This window comes from Meleagris gallopavo, chromosome 7, assembly GCF_905368555.1.
Source record: "Meleagris gallopavo chromosome 7, MGAL_WU_HG_1.1, whole genome shotgun sequence".
Classification (NCBI taxonomy): domain Eukaryota; kingdom Metazoa; phylum Chordata; class Aves; order Galliformes; family Phasianidae; genus Meleagris; species Meleagris gallopavo.
In genome coordinates, this window is record NC_139410.1 from 36111336 (window position 1) to 36128050 (window position 16715).

At 46.9% G+C, this 16715-nt stretch overlaps 1 protein-coding gene and 1 long non-coding RNA gene across 6 annotated transcripts in view; one reads left to right on the forward strand and one right to left on the reverse strand.

Annotated features, from left to right (window-relative positions):
- Positions 1–5: 5 nt before the first annotated feature.
- LOC146544030 (uncharacterized) lies at positions 6–2786 on the reverse strand. The gene is made up of 2 exons (XR_014884361.1): positions 2474–2786; positions 6–2347 (listed from the first exon to the last, which is right to left on the reverse strand). It is a non-coding gene; the product is annotated as an uncharacterized LOC146544030 (long non-coding RNA).
- TANC1 (tetratricopeptide repeat, ankyrin repeat and coiled-coil containing 1) overlaps positions 1286–16715 on the forward strand; it is a 70258-nt gene continuing 54828 nt past the window's right edge. For 3 of the 5 annotated variants that reach the window (XM_085228078.1, XM_085228082.1, XM_085228083.1), the window contains exon 1: positions 1342–1515. The gene's annotated coding sequence lies outside the window, so the exon portion shown is untranslated. Of the gene's footprint in view, positions 1516–12777; positions 12881–16715 lie in introns of all 5 variants that reach the window. The other 2 variants (XM_085228079.1, XM_085228084.1) reach the window with 2 other exon arrangements.

Genomic DNA, 16715 nt, shown 5'->3' on the forward strand with positions numbered 1-16715 from the left:
ATTCATTTTAACCAGTATTGCTGTATTCATTAGTTGATTATCAATGTGTGAAAATAAGGCTTAAAAAAACAGACGTTTTCTAGTGGTCACAGAAGATGAATAAGTTACAAAGCGTGTAAGTGGCACTGATACGTACAGCTCAGTGGGAAGGGGCTCCCACCGCCCACCCAGCCGTGCCCCCACCTCCTCAGCGCCAGCAGGAGGTGCAGCAGTTACTGAGGGCGGTGCTGACCGGCACGGGGCACCAGGCCCAGCTCTTGGCCGCCTCGCTTCAGTCTGGCCTTCCCCTGGCACAGCAACGTGCTGTTCCCCCGCATCCTAACGTGATGAGCGCTGTGTGTGTGTGATGAAAAGAGCCCTGGCGAGCGGGGCGGCTCACCGCACCATCTGATGGAAGTCTGCAAGAAACAGAAAGCAAGTTCTCAGACTGCAAAGTCAAATCTCAGAAGTCAGAAAATGCCCGGGTTAAGGTCCATCCGTACAGGTAAAAAAGCTTTTCACGCCTAGTCCTCCCATTACAGTTACACGTCGTAACCGAATTCCCACGGACATCTTTTTTGAGAAACGGAACGAGGCTCCGACTGCATCGTCCCGTGCCTTCGGATCACTTTGCGGTTGCCTCCGCTGCGATTTTCCCGTACTTCGGCTTTGGGACGCAGATTGCAGCAGGTCTCCCTGCCCCAGCGCTGCTTCTGCCACAGCCGCGCTCAGAGGCTCCGCGCCCTCCGCCCGCCGCCGATCCCCGCCCTCGCTCTGCGCCCCGGCGCGTTGCTGTGAACGCGCCCCTCGAAGCGCCGCGTAACGGGAGTCCGTGCGGCTCCGACGCTTTTTGTCGCTATCACTTCTATTCCCCCAACTCTGTTCTTTGCGGATCTCGTCAGCCGTGACGCGTTCCTTTTCAGATCGCCCGTACGAAGGCTGTGCCGGGTCAGGTGCGACCGCAGTTCCCACACCTCGGGCCGGGCCGTGTGTTCCGAGCAGAAGTGCTCGGGCCCGAGCTGCATGCGTGCTTTCAACGCTCCTCACCTAGCCGGGCTCGGTGACATTCAGGCAAGCCGGTAGCAAAATACGAGAAAGACATTAGGGAACAAAACGTGTTCAAGCGACTGAGCATCGGCGCCGCGCGCCCGAATTACGCTTAGGAAACCGGAGCGGCTCCAAGGCCGCTCAAACGCTTCCCTGCCGGAGATCGCCCGAAGGTCGCAGCGCTCCGGGCTGCAGTGCCCCGCCCCGCCCCGCCCCGCCCCGCCCCTCCGCCTGCCGGCAGCGCGCTGCGGGGCCGCCCCGCCGGGGCCGCGCCGAGGCGGAACGCGGCCCGCCCCGCCCTGCGGAGCCGCTCCCGTGGAGGGCGGCCGTGGGGTGCGGGGCGGGGACTACCGCCTGGCGCTGAGCTCATCCCGCCGCCTGCCCGCCTGGCGCCGGCCCGGGCCGCGCAGCCCTCGGGCGAGCAGAGCCGGGCCCGGCGGCGGAGGTGAGCGCGGCGCTCCTCCTTCTTCCTCCTCCTCCTTCTCCTCGGTGAGGGTCCGCGCGGGGCCGGGCGCGGCGCGAGCGAAAGTTCGGGGCCGGGCGGGGATCCTGAGCCGGGCGGGAGCCGCGAGGCGAGGCCGGGCCTGGGCGCCGCTCGGCTTCCGCCTGCTCCGCACGCCTGCGGGCGGTTCCGTCCCTTCGCGGAGGGCGGCTGGGAGGGCAGGTCCCGCGTTCCGAAAACTTGGGTCCTTCGCCGCTACTTTTCTAACAGCGAAGCGGGAAGGAGGCGGCGCCGGGCCGATCCTCGAGCTGCCGCTGACGGCCGAAGTTGCGCGGCGGGCCGGAGCGCTGTGTGAGGGCAGTGCCGGCGGGGCCGGGATTGGCCTTAACGTCGGCGGTTCGGATAAATGCCGCTCGTGCTTTCAGACGCGCTCTCTGAAGCTTTCTGAATTCTCGGTGGCGTTATTTAAGGACCGCTCCACCCGAGCCCCGTAACGCGTGCAGGTCCGACGGAGGGCGGTCTGGGTGCTCAGCGATCGCTCTCAGCGATGGCTGTACCCGATCTCCCCGCTCCTCCGCACAAAAGCCGCTCGCACCCGCTGTGCTGCGGCCCGGCTGCGCGGCGCGCACCTCCGCCCGGCGCTGAGGCGGGGCGGCGCTGGAGCGGTTCGGAGCCGTGCCGTGGGGACGCGGCGGCGATGCTGTCCGCGGAGCTGGCTGTGCTGCGGGCTTGTGTGGCCGCTGGGTACCGGCGAGAGGCAGCGATGTCCGTGCGGGCTGTCGGACTGCCCGGGCTGCCCCAGGGTGCTGCAGGACTGTTCGGTCCGCACTCGTTGTTTGCAGAAATCCCGTGTGAGCTCACTTTGTTGCTGGCTGCCGGCTGAAAAAAACATCCTGATGGTTACATAATTAAAAGGACCAGGAAATAAGGGAAATCAGTGCAATATCTTGCATCCTGCAGAATTTCCTCCCGCTGCGGTTCGATACGGAGCTGCTAAAAGCTTACCTCCCCTGTTTGATCTGGTCTGGTGCTGAAGTGATGGGAAAATAGTGCTGTGACATTCAGTAATGCTGGTAAACAGAGAAAGCATGGATACAGTTCCTGTGTGCCATCGCTGGTGCGGAGCGCATAGGGCCGCGTTGACGCGGGCATGCTGAGATGCTGGCTGTCCTGCTGCCTCAGTGCAGCGAACCACTGGAATGTCCGAGTGGCAGTAAATGATATCTGCTATAGAGCCAAAACATATTTGGTTCCCGGCCAAAGTGCTCGGCTTCCCACAACAGTCCTTAGGAAAAAGGCATTTTGTGTGTCAGACCGCAGGCCTGGAGTTGATGCCATAGCAACTTTGTGGTCTGAGCACACACTTCTGGAGACAGCTAAGCAATCTTCGCAGAATTACTCTGTTTTTTTTTTCAGCTGAACTTTGTATTGTCATCAGGCTTAAATCTCTCTGTGAAGATGAAGGATGGATCGGCAGGGTTTCAAACTCTGCTGTGTCTGAGGGCATCAGCCCGCTCTGCTGGCTGTCGTAATGACGCTGGAGACGTGGCTGTAAGTTAGGATGTATAACTGTGGCTTTATGCGTAAAGTTTTCCTGTAGAGCTGCTGTTCTGACAAAGTATGGGTATTTCAGGTCTTGCCAGAAGCCAGATTGCCATGCCCTGCCGGAAACAGGGAAGGGTCGGCTCTGGGTTCCACATCTGGAAGCTCTGAGGGCTGCGTCAGCGCTGCCTGCGCTGTGTGGGGGCTGTGCAGTTTATTTATCGCAAAGCCGTTGCAGTGAAAAAGAAAAATGCATACAGCCCCACAAACGCACAGAGCCTTATGAATGTTTGTGTATGGGAGGCAGTGCTGTTAGAAAACTGCCTTGTGAATAATAAGAAAAGCACAGTAAAGCATGTGGAGGGGAAAATTGAGCTAGTTGCTCATTAATGGAAAATATCTGGTGTGTTATCTGATACTAATGCACCAGCTTCCCATGCTGTCCCTTATTGTTTTAAAATGCATTATTTAGTGTGACTGATCAAAACCTCTAATATGCAGTATATTTAGTTGATAAGGATGTCAGCCTGCTTACCAGAGGTTTGTCCACGTCTAAAACACACTGCAGGGATCTCGCTGTGCTCGCTGCTCTGTATTTGGCCTCCCTGAGTCCTCTGTGTGAATGGAATGGTGACAGTGCTGTGGATGGGAGCTGCTGCCCAGTGTGAGCCCGAGGGCAGATCTTCTGCCATCCAGTGCTGTGCTTCAGCAAAATGCTCTGCCTTTTTCTCCTTACCATAGCGAAGATGTCCTGTCGCTTTTTTCTGCTATTTTTCTCCTTCCAGCTTCATAAATGGACTAATCCTGTGGAGTGTGCCTTGTGGTTATTGCAGGCTTCTGTCCTGTCTAGCTGCTGCACAACTGCGCAGCGTCTTTCTCTTTCATCCTTTCCAAATCTGCATCTTGAAGCACACACTGTGTAGATGATAGAAATGGAATGGCTCCAACTTTGTAATGTCCTGTTTCTCTGATACCATTGTAGGGTTTTTGTTTCTTCTCCTCCACTCGCTGACAGGAGGCCTACTGAGCCATAGCTCCTTCCGTAGGGCGCTTCGGAACTGGAACATTATGTTTTGCAGTACTTGGTCTTCCTGTGTGATGTGTGAAGGTGCTCCTGTGCCAAAGTGGTGTTTGTAAGAGTGGAAGCAGAAGGCCAAGTGGTGCCAAGTACCTATTACAGGTTTTTCTCCGCTGCTAGGAGGGTAACTGACTGGGAGCAGTTGCTGGAATGTTTTATTTCTGTGGTAGTGGCATCTCCAAGTTTTATTTCATTTATTTTGTTTTGTCTTCTCCATCTGGGTTAATATTCCCTACCTGGGATGTTGGTGATGTGCTCTGCAGTGCAGCTGGGTTCCTCACAATGCCTGGTGCGTGGCAGGTCACTGCTGCAGAGCCAAATGAGCAGTTTGCTCTGCTGCACAGACCACAGTGCCTTCAACTCCAGATTCTAACAAGGCCTTAAGCACAGATCAGCTCAGCAGTGTCAGTATGCAACTTCTTTGCATTGATGTTAGCAGAAATTCAAATGTCTTTGAGGTCAAGTCAAGAGCTCCTACGTGCGTCTTGGTGTTGAAGTTGGCAGCAGTGCTCAGCAAGTCATTGTGTACATCTGCTATTCATCAATCTCTCTTTTTTAATTTGATCTAGAGTTAGGATGAGACTTGAAAATTTTCAATTACATCTGGAAGGGTATGAAATTGCAAAGCTAAGTGCAGCTTCTGGCTCTTGTTATTGTAAATACCCTTAGAACAGAAGTACCAAACTACGGATACACGTTTTAAATCTTTCTGTGCAGTTTTTATCAGCCTCCTAAACTTCGTGGTGCTGTGTTAAAGTTAGGACTTGTGCATTATCAATAGATGTGGATTGCCATGTCCTAGATCTCTAAAACATAGTAGTATTAGAAAATTATCTGCAACCTACGGAGCTGTTGCAGTCTCCCTTTGCCTAGAGTAGCTTGTCCTCTGATTAGCAGTCGAACATTGCTCAACTTCAACTTTTTTAGAAAATTATGCATCCTATTGCAGCATGGCAGGAATTAAGCTATCAAAGAACAGTGCCAGGTGAGCAGGAGCGCAGGGCTGGAGCAGGGACCTGCAGGTGGGCACCTGGAGCCCTGCGGTGCGTGGGGACACGGCCGAGGGCAGCAGCACTGGTGTAGAATCTCCTTCACTTCAGGATGTTCTCCCTGTTCCCTTCTACCTGTGTATTCTTCCTATCTTGCTCAGACATATTCAAGAATTTGCATGTTTGTAACCAAATCGAAAGCCTTCACTACCAGTCTTTCAGGCTTGACTTGAGCTGCTGATGTGGTTATTCCTCCAGTGCAGGTAGCAAGGCATTCTTGGCTGCATTGAGAAGCCTTGGCTTGTCGTTGAACTTCTGACTACTGCTGTGAAGGCCATTTGTTTTTACATATATTCATACAGTTGGCAAGTGTCACTAAGCACAGCGTGGTTGGGCTGGAAGGGACCCCTCAGCCCAGCCCTGCCGTGGGCTGGCTGCCCCCCAGCTCAGGCTGCCCAGCGCCCATCCGCGGCCTGGGGCACCTCCAGGGATGGGGCACTCAGCTCTGGGCAGTGCCGGGGCCTCACTGCCTGCCAGGTATAGAATTTCCTCCTCACGTCTGACCTAAATCTCCCCTCTTTCAGTTAAAGACACTCCCCTTGTCCTGTCACAATCTGCCCGTGTACAAGATTGATTTCCCTCCTGTTCATAAGCTCCCCTCAAGCACTGGAAGGGCACAGTGCTCATGTTATCTGTATCTAGCAGCATACAAAGTGCCAGAAATGTGCAAGGTGACAAGGTGAGCGTCTGCTACTTGTTTGCTGCATGTTTAAAGTATTTGGTAATTAATAGTTCTAAAAATGAATGTGCCTGTGGAATGGCTGCTGCACTGTGTCCAGGTTGTGTGTATTGCCTGATTTGCTGTGGTTGTGTTTTTTTGAGGAGGAGAAAAGAGGGGTGCTAATTAACAACAACAACAACCAAAAAAAAAAAAGGTAAATTAAGAACTTGATCTTAGTCTTGGTTAAATTTAGATCCAGCAGGAGAGAAGCTGCAACTTGTTAGCAGCACAGGAAACGCCCTGACAGAAGTGTTTGATGTGTGTGTAAATGTGAGCAGCAGCTCCGTGGCTGCAGTTGGGCTGGAGGAGCTCTGTTTGGCTCACAGCACTTTGCTTCTTTAAATATTGTCCCAGCTTCTGCTGGAACTTTGCTGCCATGTACTTAATTGTGTTAGTTATTAAATATCTGTGCTGTGTCAAAAGCTGGTAGTTATGAGCCAGATTCAGAGCTGTTGTGCTCAAAACAGAACAGCAGGCATGTTTTAATTACTGGAATAGACAGAGACTGGGTTAAACATCTCTAAAACAAGCTTCGTTTGATCTGGAAAAATGCGAGAATTTGGGTAAGGACAGCTTCTCTTTTTGAGGGACATAGGAGTCGAGGAAAGCAGCCCATTTCTGTCTTTAATAGCTGTCCTTTTCTCTGGATTTCCATTTCTGCCCAGGCTTTAACAAGTTAGGATTTGAACAGTATAAACATAAGAATGGACAGAAGTAGAATATAACCTTTGATTTCTGAAATTTAAGCAAGAGAAGCTGCTGGAGAGTTTGGTTGTGGATAGGTCCTTTTGTTTTGGTATAAGTGTTTGGTTTGGTTGTTTTTTGTTTTGGACAGTAGTAACAAAACATAAAGTATTCCTAATGCACTTCTGGAGGGGAATGTTCTGTGGTTTGCATCAGAAATGCTTCTGAGTTGAATTGATCGTTAATGTGCTTCAAGGTCTGTTCTGTGCTGGCTGGATTCCCACTGACATCAAAAAGGGGATTTTTTTTTTTTTTTTTTTTTTTTTTTTTTTTTTTTTTTTTTTTTTGCTTTAGTAGGGACAGAGTTTCTGGATTTTCCTGCAATATTTGCCAGAAACTGAAAATATCAAGAAAAAAGTGAGATATGTCCCGGCCACAAACTGTAAGCATGAATTTGCTATGATGAAGTAAAATCTTAGCATTGCCCAACTAGCAGCATAGACTCCTTGTGTGCACGAAGGAATTGCCTTGAAAACTTGCAGAGACAATTAGAAGACATCAGGGAAAAGATTTCCTTTCCTTTCCTCAATTAAGTTAAACGTGGTAGAAGTGGAATGGAGGAGACACGTGCCTTCCAGCATGAAGTCAGAAAGTAATGCTCGACTGGAGAATTCCTTGATGCACACAAAGCTGCAGGGTGGCAGTGCTGCTGTGTGCAGCTGCACTTTGCTCTGTTTGTGCTGTTTGTAGGTTTGCAGCAAGTCAGTCAGTGGGTGATGGTACGCTTCATAAAAGTAATTTTACACTCATTCGGTGGAACCAGATATATTTTGAAACTTTAGGAAGATTAACAACCTAATACTTTATTTTTCCTGATGAAAATTCTGCACTTTTTCTCGAAAGGACAGTCTGAAAGGAGGGCAGGGGTGGGCAGTAAGAGATTTTGTTCTGCTGGAGTTGGCAGCACTGTGAGGGGCTGCACCAGAGGATTTCAGAAGTATTTCTTAGGAGGGGGTTTTGTTCCTGAGTGGCACATAGGCTCTCCCAGGCTGTTGTTCCTCTGCTGCACGCTGTGCAGCTGCAATGCACACCAGGAACGGGCTCCTGAGAGCTCCCTGCGTTGGTGGGGCATCTGTGCAGCTGCTGTGCTCCGCAGCGTCTCTGTCTGCCTCTGAGCAATCTAACCATGTCCTGCTATCTGCTACAAATCACATTCTTCCTATGTTTTTTTTTCCCTCCTATTTTCACCAGGAAAAAAAAAATGCTTTCCTCCTTAGTGAGCCTGGCTTGGTCAAGGGAGAGCTTTAAACAGTCCCTTTCCTTTCCTTCAAAGTTCTGAGCTAAGTGCATTCTTGTTAATTTCTGTCTCTTGCTCTTGCGTTTTTTCATCTATAAATCAGTGAACTCAGTTCATTTGATTGCAGTGGGACTTGCAAGCATTCCATCTACTGGCGAGGATGAAGCCTCACGTGCTGTCTTGGCAAACTTTTGAAGATCTAGGTAGATCGAAATGGGCAATGAATAATTGATGTTTAAAGGATACAGTTTGTGTTGTTCCACTAGCTGAATTCTGGTTTTGAGGATTTTGGTTATTTTTGTTTTTTTGGACACTTGCCTGTGGAGGAAATGCTTGCTGACATTGGAGTTAGAGGCTCTCAGTGCTGCTTGGCTGCTTAATTACTGAAAGCAGCAGAGCAAGTGTAAAATTTAATAAATACAGGCTTGCCAGGTATTCTGTAGTTTTGGTAAGAGCATGTATGATCTTGTCTGTGCCAGATAGTTACTGCAGAGTAACGTGGAGTGTGAATGTGAAGCACTTTTTACCTTGTATAGACAAGCCTTTAATTTTTCTTCCAGAACAAGCTGGGAGGTTGTACATATCTTCTTGTCCCTCTTCTGAACTCTGTGTAGACTTACTGCTGGCAAGGAGTGATACCCAAAGCATTCATGCAGCTTGTGAGTGTTCTCATTGATTTCATGCAGTCACAGCACAGCTGGGTTGGAAGGGACCCCAGACCCCCCACCAGCCCCATCCCTGCCCTGGGCTGGCTGCCCCCCACCGATCCGTGAGCTGGGGCACCCACAGCTCTGGGCAGCGCTGCCGGGGCCTCACCGCCCTCTGGGTAAAGAGTTTCTTCCTCACATCGGACCTGAGTCACCGTAAGTTAGGGTTAAAACCGACCTAAGTTAGTTTAAAACCGTTCCCTGTGTCCTGTCACTGCACTCTCGGTGTAAGAAGCCCCTCTCCTGTCTCCCTGCAGCCCCTTGAGGCACTGGAGGGCTGCAGTGAGGTCTCCCGGATCCTTCTCTCTTGCAGGCTGAACGCTCCTGGTCCTGCAGCCTGTGTCTATGGCAGAGGTGCTCCAGAACACCTTCCCAGCAGTCAGTGCCACCTCACAGGTCTGCTTGTGTGAAGGGAGTGCTGGCAAGAAAGCCTCCAACCCTCTGCTAAATCCCTGTCCATCTTGTGTGGTAGGAACTGCTTATCAGATGTGTTCAAACAGGGCTTGTTTTTAACATGTGCTCTTGGTGCTACTGCGTTGTGCATTCAGATGGTAAGTGCTTCAGTTGGGAATGAATTGAAAAAATACGGATGTTGGTATTTCCTTGTAGCTCACGCTGTACAGGAATGTCTGAGGCTTGCTCATTGAAGAGCATGATCAAGCAGCTAAAACCAGAAGGTTTGCATTTTGCAGGAGGCAGAAGGCATCCCAGTATGTGAGGCAGGAAGCAGGGAGGGGAATATTTCTGTTTTGCTGCATTCCTATGGTGAGATTTCAGGAGATAGCTGAGCCAATCCAACAGTGTGTTCTGATTCAAAGGTGTGGTTCTTCCTTCTGTACCTGCCATGGGATCCTTGTGCTGCTGTTTTTCTCGTGCTTTTAGGGTCACTTTGTAGTTGTCTTACTTAATTATTTTAAGTGTTCGTTAACAGATCCAGTTAGGCAGCTGTGTTCTCTGAAATAAATGCCTGAATTTGTAAGGTTCTAAGGTTTCTAAGATTTCCTTGTGTGGCTTGCTCTATTTGGGCAAGGGGCTGGAACAGATGACATCCAGAGGTCCCATACAACTGCATCCATACTTTGATATAGTGAGCATTGGTAGTTTTGGCCATTATAAGTATTTCAAGCTGTTATTGCATGGTACTACTTTACATCTAATAGCTGAGATCAGATGATACTCTAATAAAGAAACCATCAAAATCTATTTGAAACAACAGTAATATATTTCAAGTCATGTTAGAAAATGCAGAAATGCTTGTTTAATGATAGATATGTTTGTTTCTGTTTTTAACCCTGTGAGGTTGAAAGTATATAACGTATCCTTTGTATGCAGGGTTTGGGTGGAGCTTTGCATTTGCTTTCTGGTAAAAGTGAGTGACTGTGGTTCCCAGCCAGGTCAAGAACATGTATTTTATCTTTCTGTGCTACAGGGAATCTGCTGCCCCAGGTTAGTTGATACAAGGTTAAAATTATGTGTGTGTATGTGTGTGTATATATATAATTTAAATACGTATGCACACATATATGTATAACCGAATGTGCACCTGTACTGAACATAGACAGGAGACGTGTAGTATCAGGAGAAAAGGGATGAGTTTTCCTTTTTGAAAGGAAGGAGGAAAAAAACACTTTGAAAAAGCAGAGGAAAGAATTCTGAAAGTAATTTGGTAGAGTAGATGAAGAATACCAGATCTGGAACTAGATACAGTAAGAAACTAACATATATAAATCTATATCATATGTAAAATCCATAAAAAGGGTTTGAGTTGCATCAGCACCATCTTACTGACTATCTTAATGTCACATTCGTCTGGTTTTTGATTTTTTCAAATCTCAAGCATAGAGATCACCGCAAACTGGGAAAGTAGGTGTGGTAATGGAAAGCTGCCTTTTCTGGGCTCTGAACGTAGCAGAAACTTGGACAGTGTTGGTTTGTTATGTCTAGGGTTTTCAGAGAGATGTCCTGCACTATCTGGTCGGCATGGCTGAGCTGCAGTCCCACCTCCCATGTGGCACTCCTGGGGCCAGGGGGTGCCCAGAAGCTGCGTGCCTTCATCTGCAGGCCTGCAGTGTAGAGGGCTGTGCCGACAGAGCAGCTGTCTGGGGCTTTGCTTCGCTCGGGTGGGGACAGTGGTGCTTCATGGATGCTGTCAATAATCTTTCTGGCTAACGTCCTTAATGTGTCAGTAGAAGAATCTGCAGTCTTCTCCGTCAGGACTTGTCCTGCTGACGTGGCCGAAGCTCCTGAAGGAGAGGCAGCAGTGGGGCAGTGACATCTGGCAGGGAGCAGGTGCTGGCACTCTGCTGGTGCCCCAGGATTTTGGCTGGACTGCTTCCTACTGTTGGTGTGAATTTGCTTTTCAGTGGATGGATAAAAAAAAACTGAAGAAGCCTTCATTTCTAGATAGTAAGCGTGCATTTTCATGCAGTGTCCCACAGTGCTTTCCTCTGGTTATCGTGCACCTCTAATCACATGCTGCCAGGTTTTGCTAGTGCCAGCTTTGGCTCGGTATCAGGTGATTCCATACAGTACTTGGAAGGAACTTGTTTTCCTTTTCTAAAATGTTAATCAGTTGATCTATTACAAGTCTTTGGAAATAGTGATTTTTGCTTTCATGTAAGCCGTGGTGCCACTGTCAGACAAGATGGGGCAGCTGGCATTTCAGGCATACAGAAACATCCCCTTCTTGAAGTTGTGACTTCAGTCATGCTGCTTGCTTGTGTACAGTCTGCTGGTAGAGTGACGTATCGGTCTGGAGCTGCCTAATGCGTTCTGTCTTTGTTATTTGTTATACGTAACTGTAGACAAAAGAAACAAATCTGGAAATTAGCATGTTTGTTGGACCACATGCTGTCTTAATTATTTCCAGAAGAGACGTGTAGTGTTAAATCACTCTGAAGTTAAGTTTTTTGATGCTGCCTAGAGTACTGTAGTGAGAACCTCCTTGGCTTACCAGCGTCCAGTGAAATTCTCAACATGTTACTCATTTTAGCCAAGTCTAATTTTGATAAAGATAGTCAGTGGTGCTCTTCTTTCTTTCTTTTTCAGTTTAAATGAACTTAGTTGATGGCCTTTGTAGTGATACAGAACAAAAGTCACATGTTAGTGTTTGAAAGTGATTGCTTTGCGAGTTCTGAGTTACAAATACACATCTTAAATACAAAAAGACTCCATGCTAGTACCACAGGTGTATAACCAGATAGGTTTCTCCCTAATGAAGATATTAATTCTCTTTATGTGGCATAACTTGTTTCCTCCTCTTGAGTTTTGAAGTAGTTGAAATGGAGAAACAAATAAAGTACTGTTTATGTGAGCTGTACTGTAAACACCACAATAAACAAGCAGAGGGCTGTTCGCCTGTCTCAGCTGCAGTAGTTCGTCTGTTAGGCATATGGATTTTAATCATTTTTAGTATGCCTAGAAAAATTCAAGTTGTTAGCATAAAACATCATTGTGTGGGCTTTGTAGTCATCTTAGTAGTGATGTGAGAAAAATGCAGCCCTTGCCTACTTATCGCTGTGTGGCTGGAGAGCTTTGCCATCCTTTCTGGGGATGCTGAGTAGAAATTGTATGACTCCAACAAAATTCAATTATGGTTAAGCCAATTCCGTCCTGGATAGTTACAGTAGACACATCTTTCGTACGCTGTCTGACGAGGAAGCGCTGACCGCCTTGAAGGAATGTCCTGTACCAAAAGTGATAAGAATCCAACTGACGTTACGTTGTTTTGCTCTCTGCTAAATTGGCTCCTTCCTCCTATGGAGGAGAGTATAAAATTGCATATTGTCTGCAGACGATTGCATGCGGAGCTACTGGAGACAGCTGTGTGAGTTTTGAAGGGTAAGGAATCCAAAAGCCAGGCAGTGCTTCTGTATCAGCTGGTAGGGTTATGTTGCCATGCAGATATGAAATAGAATGTCATTGGGCTGGACGTGAGATGGAAACCTGACTCCTGGTGCTGCAGCACGAAGAAGAGAGTCCCCTGGTCAGAAGGTGTTAGAGCCCTTTGTACGTCCTACTTGAGATTATTACAGACTTGGTGTGTGGCCAGTCAGCCTGATAATGGTAAAGTTTGTAGCCTGTCCAACAGTAATACTTTCCTGCAAAAGATATGTTACTTCTGGTTATTGCCTGTTGTTAACTGTAATTATATTTGTTAACCTCTAGATTGATTTCTTTGGCATTAACAGTACTTGTCGTCTATTTTTTTTTTTTCTTTTTTTGGTTTTAGAAATTGAGGAAGGCAGATCTCTTTTAACAGCGTTACTGAAAGCTGCACGATGCCTGGATAGTCCAGGGAGTCGCTGAAGTGTTGGGGTCAAGAAGTAATACAGGTACTGAGAACAGATCTGTCCCCGTTTCTACTTGGCTAGATCAGTTTTATGGATTATGAAACAAAGTCTGAGGAGGAGGCAGGTTTAACTGATGCCATGTTGAGGGCTGAAGGAAGAGGACTTTGCCAACTGAGCTGTTTGAACTGCAGGCCGTATAATGTAAGATGATTGCATTCTGCATTGCGTTTACTTTTGGCTGCTTGAAGTGAATGGCTGTGTTGTTTTACGAACAGCTTGTTGATGTTCATCTGGAAATGAGGGCTGTATCTAGGACAGCTGAGAAACTGGAGACTCTTGTTATTTCCACGCTCCTAATATTCCATACTTTCTAGATGAAATGATGCTGTCACCATGTAAGTATGTAACTGCTGAGTAAAATAAGACCCGACTAGGATGAGTTGGGTCAAGATTTTGGTTAGCAAGATTTTTGTCTGCCTTTCATTTTCTGTAAACTGTTCAAACTGAAATGGCAGCTTCTGACCTATTTTTCATCTAATTTTAGGTTTTTGATTTTCTACTGACATAATTGTGTGCTGGGTGTCCCTTCTGCCAGCAGGGAAGTGATGAATTCTTTCTTGCCTGATGTTTTGACCCTTTTATAATAGATTTTAAAGTAGCAGCTTTGTCACATTTTCCATGTTTGACATAATGGGAAAGAGAAAGATGGGATGAAAGTCACTATTATGGCTGTAGGGGGAAAAAAAAAAAAAAAAAGTAAAAATCAGTGATTACATTTATTTCATTTATTTGCTAATTCCTGCCCTAATGCAAACTGTATGTGCCATCCTCTGGCTCCTAAGACTGCTGGCTGGGATTCTTGTGTGTTTCTTCAAGACTTATTAACCTTGTGACCTTATTTCTGTCTGGAATACCTCTTCAAATAGTGGCTTTCTGCTTAGGGGAATTTTTTTTTTTTTTTTTTTTTTTATACTCTAAATTTTCTTGAAGTGAGTTTTATTGCTGAAGGCAAGCAGCAGGGAGTCTTCCTCTGCTCCATCCTTCTTGTTTTCTCCATGCACACACACCTTCTGTCCCTGAAGCAAGAACATATTTTAGTGCATGGTCTGTGTATGCTGATCCATGTCTTGGAAAGTTGGAGGAAAGGAAAGGTAATTCATTACATTTAGAAATAAAAGACAATGGAATGTTAGAGAGGGTAATATACTTGTGTGGAATGTAAGGATATGATGTAAGGGAGAAGACAGCCCTGGTGACAGTGAATTAGTCTGAATGAGATGAATGAAGTGTCGTTTGTCTTGCAAATGACAAGAGCTAGGAGGTAAGGTTCAGAAAGGCTAGATAGCTAGGATACATTTGCTGAATCCCCTTAGGACAAGTAGCATCATGTTTTCAGTCATAACTGAAGAAAGAGGAAATTCTGGAGGAAGCTGTATATTTGTACATCGCTACAGTCTTGATATCTTCTCTGGAGAGACTTGACAGTGTGGGAAAAGAAGGGGAAAAACAAACTTATCTACAACTACTGATAGGTAGTTTTTCATGTGTGAAAAACAGCTGTGAAACTTGAGGTTTTTGTGTCTCTTTTGGAAGTGTGTTATCCCCAAGACAAATAAGTTCATCCAGAGGTTCATCCACATCACTACTGAATCATTCAGGTTAGTTTAAACAGATGCTTACAACACTGGAAGTTAAGATTTCATGCTTTGTTAGCACTCTTCGTCTGCTTTAGTGCGAGATGGTTTCTGTACTGAACTGGTAAATGGGAATTTCTGCAGTACCTGGCACCTGACTGAGAATTTTTGGATAACTGTCAAGCAAAGAGAGACAATATTATCCCCTGAAGCACATTCTGTGGGGACACTGGCCAAAATGATCAGCAGTAGGATAAAAGAGACTAGCAGAAAGCAGAGCTACTGCAGGATGGGATAGGTGTATCTGTGAAATCTGGGAAGTTGAATCTAAAACCGGACTGGTGGGAAACAGGCACTGCAAATGCACATTGTAATAGCTAACATACAGTGAGGAGATTTTCCATCCAGCTTCCTCATCTGGCTGTGTCTGATCACCTCTCATGTTGCTTAAAATCGCTTGCATGAGGATCTGTTCCATGACTTCCCAGACACAGGAGGCTCACCAGCCTGTAGTTCCCTGGCTCTTCTTTTCTCCCTTTCTTAAAAATGGGAGTGATATTTCCCATTTTCCACTCACCAGGGATTTTGCCTGACAGCCATGACTTTCTCAAATAGGATGGAGAATGGCTGCCCAACAGCCACTCTCCATCATATCAGCCTTTTTGTTTAGGACTCTGGGATGCATGTTGTCTGGCCCCATAGACTTGTACACATTCAGTCTCATCAGGCATACTCTGACATGCTCTTTGCTTGCAGTGCGAGTGATTTTGCTCCCCCAGCCCCTGCCAAGAGGTTCAGCTACTTGAGAGGTGTGGGAAGCCTGAATGCCAATGAAGATTGAGGCAAAGAACTCACTGAGAACGTCAGCATTCCCACTGTCTTCTGTAGGGAGTTCTCTCTTCTCATTTTTTCAGAGGGGCTACACTCTCCTTGGCCTTTCTGTTCTGACTGACGTACCTGTAGAGAGTCCCTTCTTATTTTTCACATTCATTGCCAAGTTCAATTCCGTCTGGACCTTGGCTTTCCTGATTCCATCACTGCATGTTTGGATTGCATCTCTGTATTCTTTCTGGGATGCACGTTCCTGCTTCTACTGTCTGTACATGCCCTTCTTGTCCCTCAGTTTGACCTGCAGGTCCTTGCTCAGCCATGCTGCTTTCCAGCCTCCTCTGCTTGATTTCTTGTGCTGGGAGACAGAGAGCTCTTGTGCTGTCAGAAAGGCATCCTTACAGAGTTGCCAGCTCTGCTCTGTTCCTGCCCCTAAGGACTGCTTCCCAGGGCATCTCATCCAGTGATTCCTTAAGCAGCCACAGGTTTGCCCTCCTGAAGTTCGAGGTCCTGATTCTAGTCTTCATCAGGCCCAGATTCCTACAGATTGTGAACTCAAACAGGGCATGTTTGCTACAGGCCAGAGTGTCCCCAATCTTAATTTCTTTAATGAGCTGCTCTGCATTGATGAGCACCAAGTCCAGCAACACTTTCCCATGACAGGGAAGTTATTCTCAGTGTGCTCCAGGAATCTCCTGGTTGAAATCCCACCCCAATCAGGATGAGAGCCTGTAAGCCTGATGCTTCTTACAGCTGAAATGTGTTTGCATTAATTTACACACTTGTTCTTAGTGATCATCTTACTGGTCAAGTATCACCTGTTAAAACTGCCTGCTTTCTTGTTAGTGGGAGCTCTTCTCAGCTCTGTATCAGGGCGAAGTCAAGACTTTAAGCACAGCAGTGTTTGAGTTTGTTGTTTTGTTGTTTTTTTTTGTTTGTTTGTTTTGTTTTTGCGAAGTATTCTTCTTCTGACCCAGATATTTTGTTTTTCTTGTTTGAAAAGTGTGGTGTACAGAGAATGCTTGAAAGTTTTCCGCAGGCTTCTATTAAAAACAAAGCACAGGAGCTGTGAAATAGAAGATGAAATGATGAGCCCTGCATTTTGAATGTCAGTTTGGACATCCATGTTACATGCTTCCCATGTAGTTGCTTGTTATCTGTTAAAATTCAGGTCTTGTGTTTAGAATGTGTGCCTTTTCTGCAGTTACTCATGACTTATGCTATTAAATCCACCTCATGACTCCTTATAAAAGCTCACTAAAGATAATTCATTTCAGACTCTGCGATCAAATCCTTGAAGCCTTATTGGAGAACTACTAGACTTTCATTAAATGGTTTGCTTATGCTCACCTAGCTTTGTGGGTTATATAAAGGGATCTGTATGTTTATTGGAAAAACATGTTGGATTCAACTAG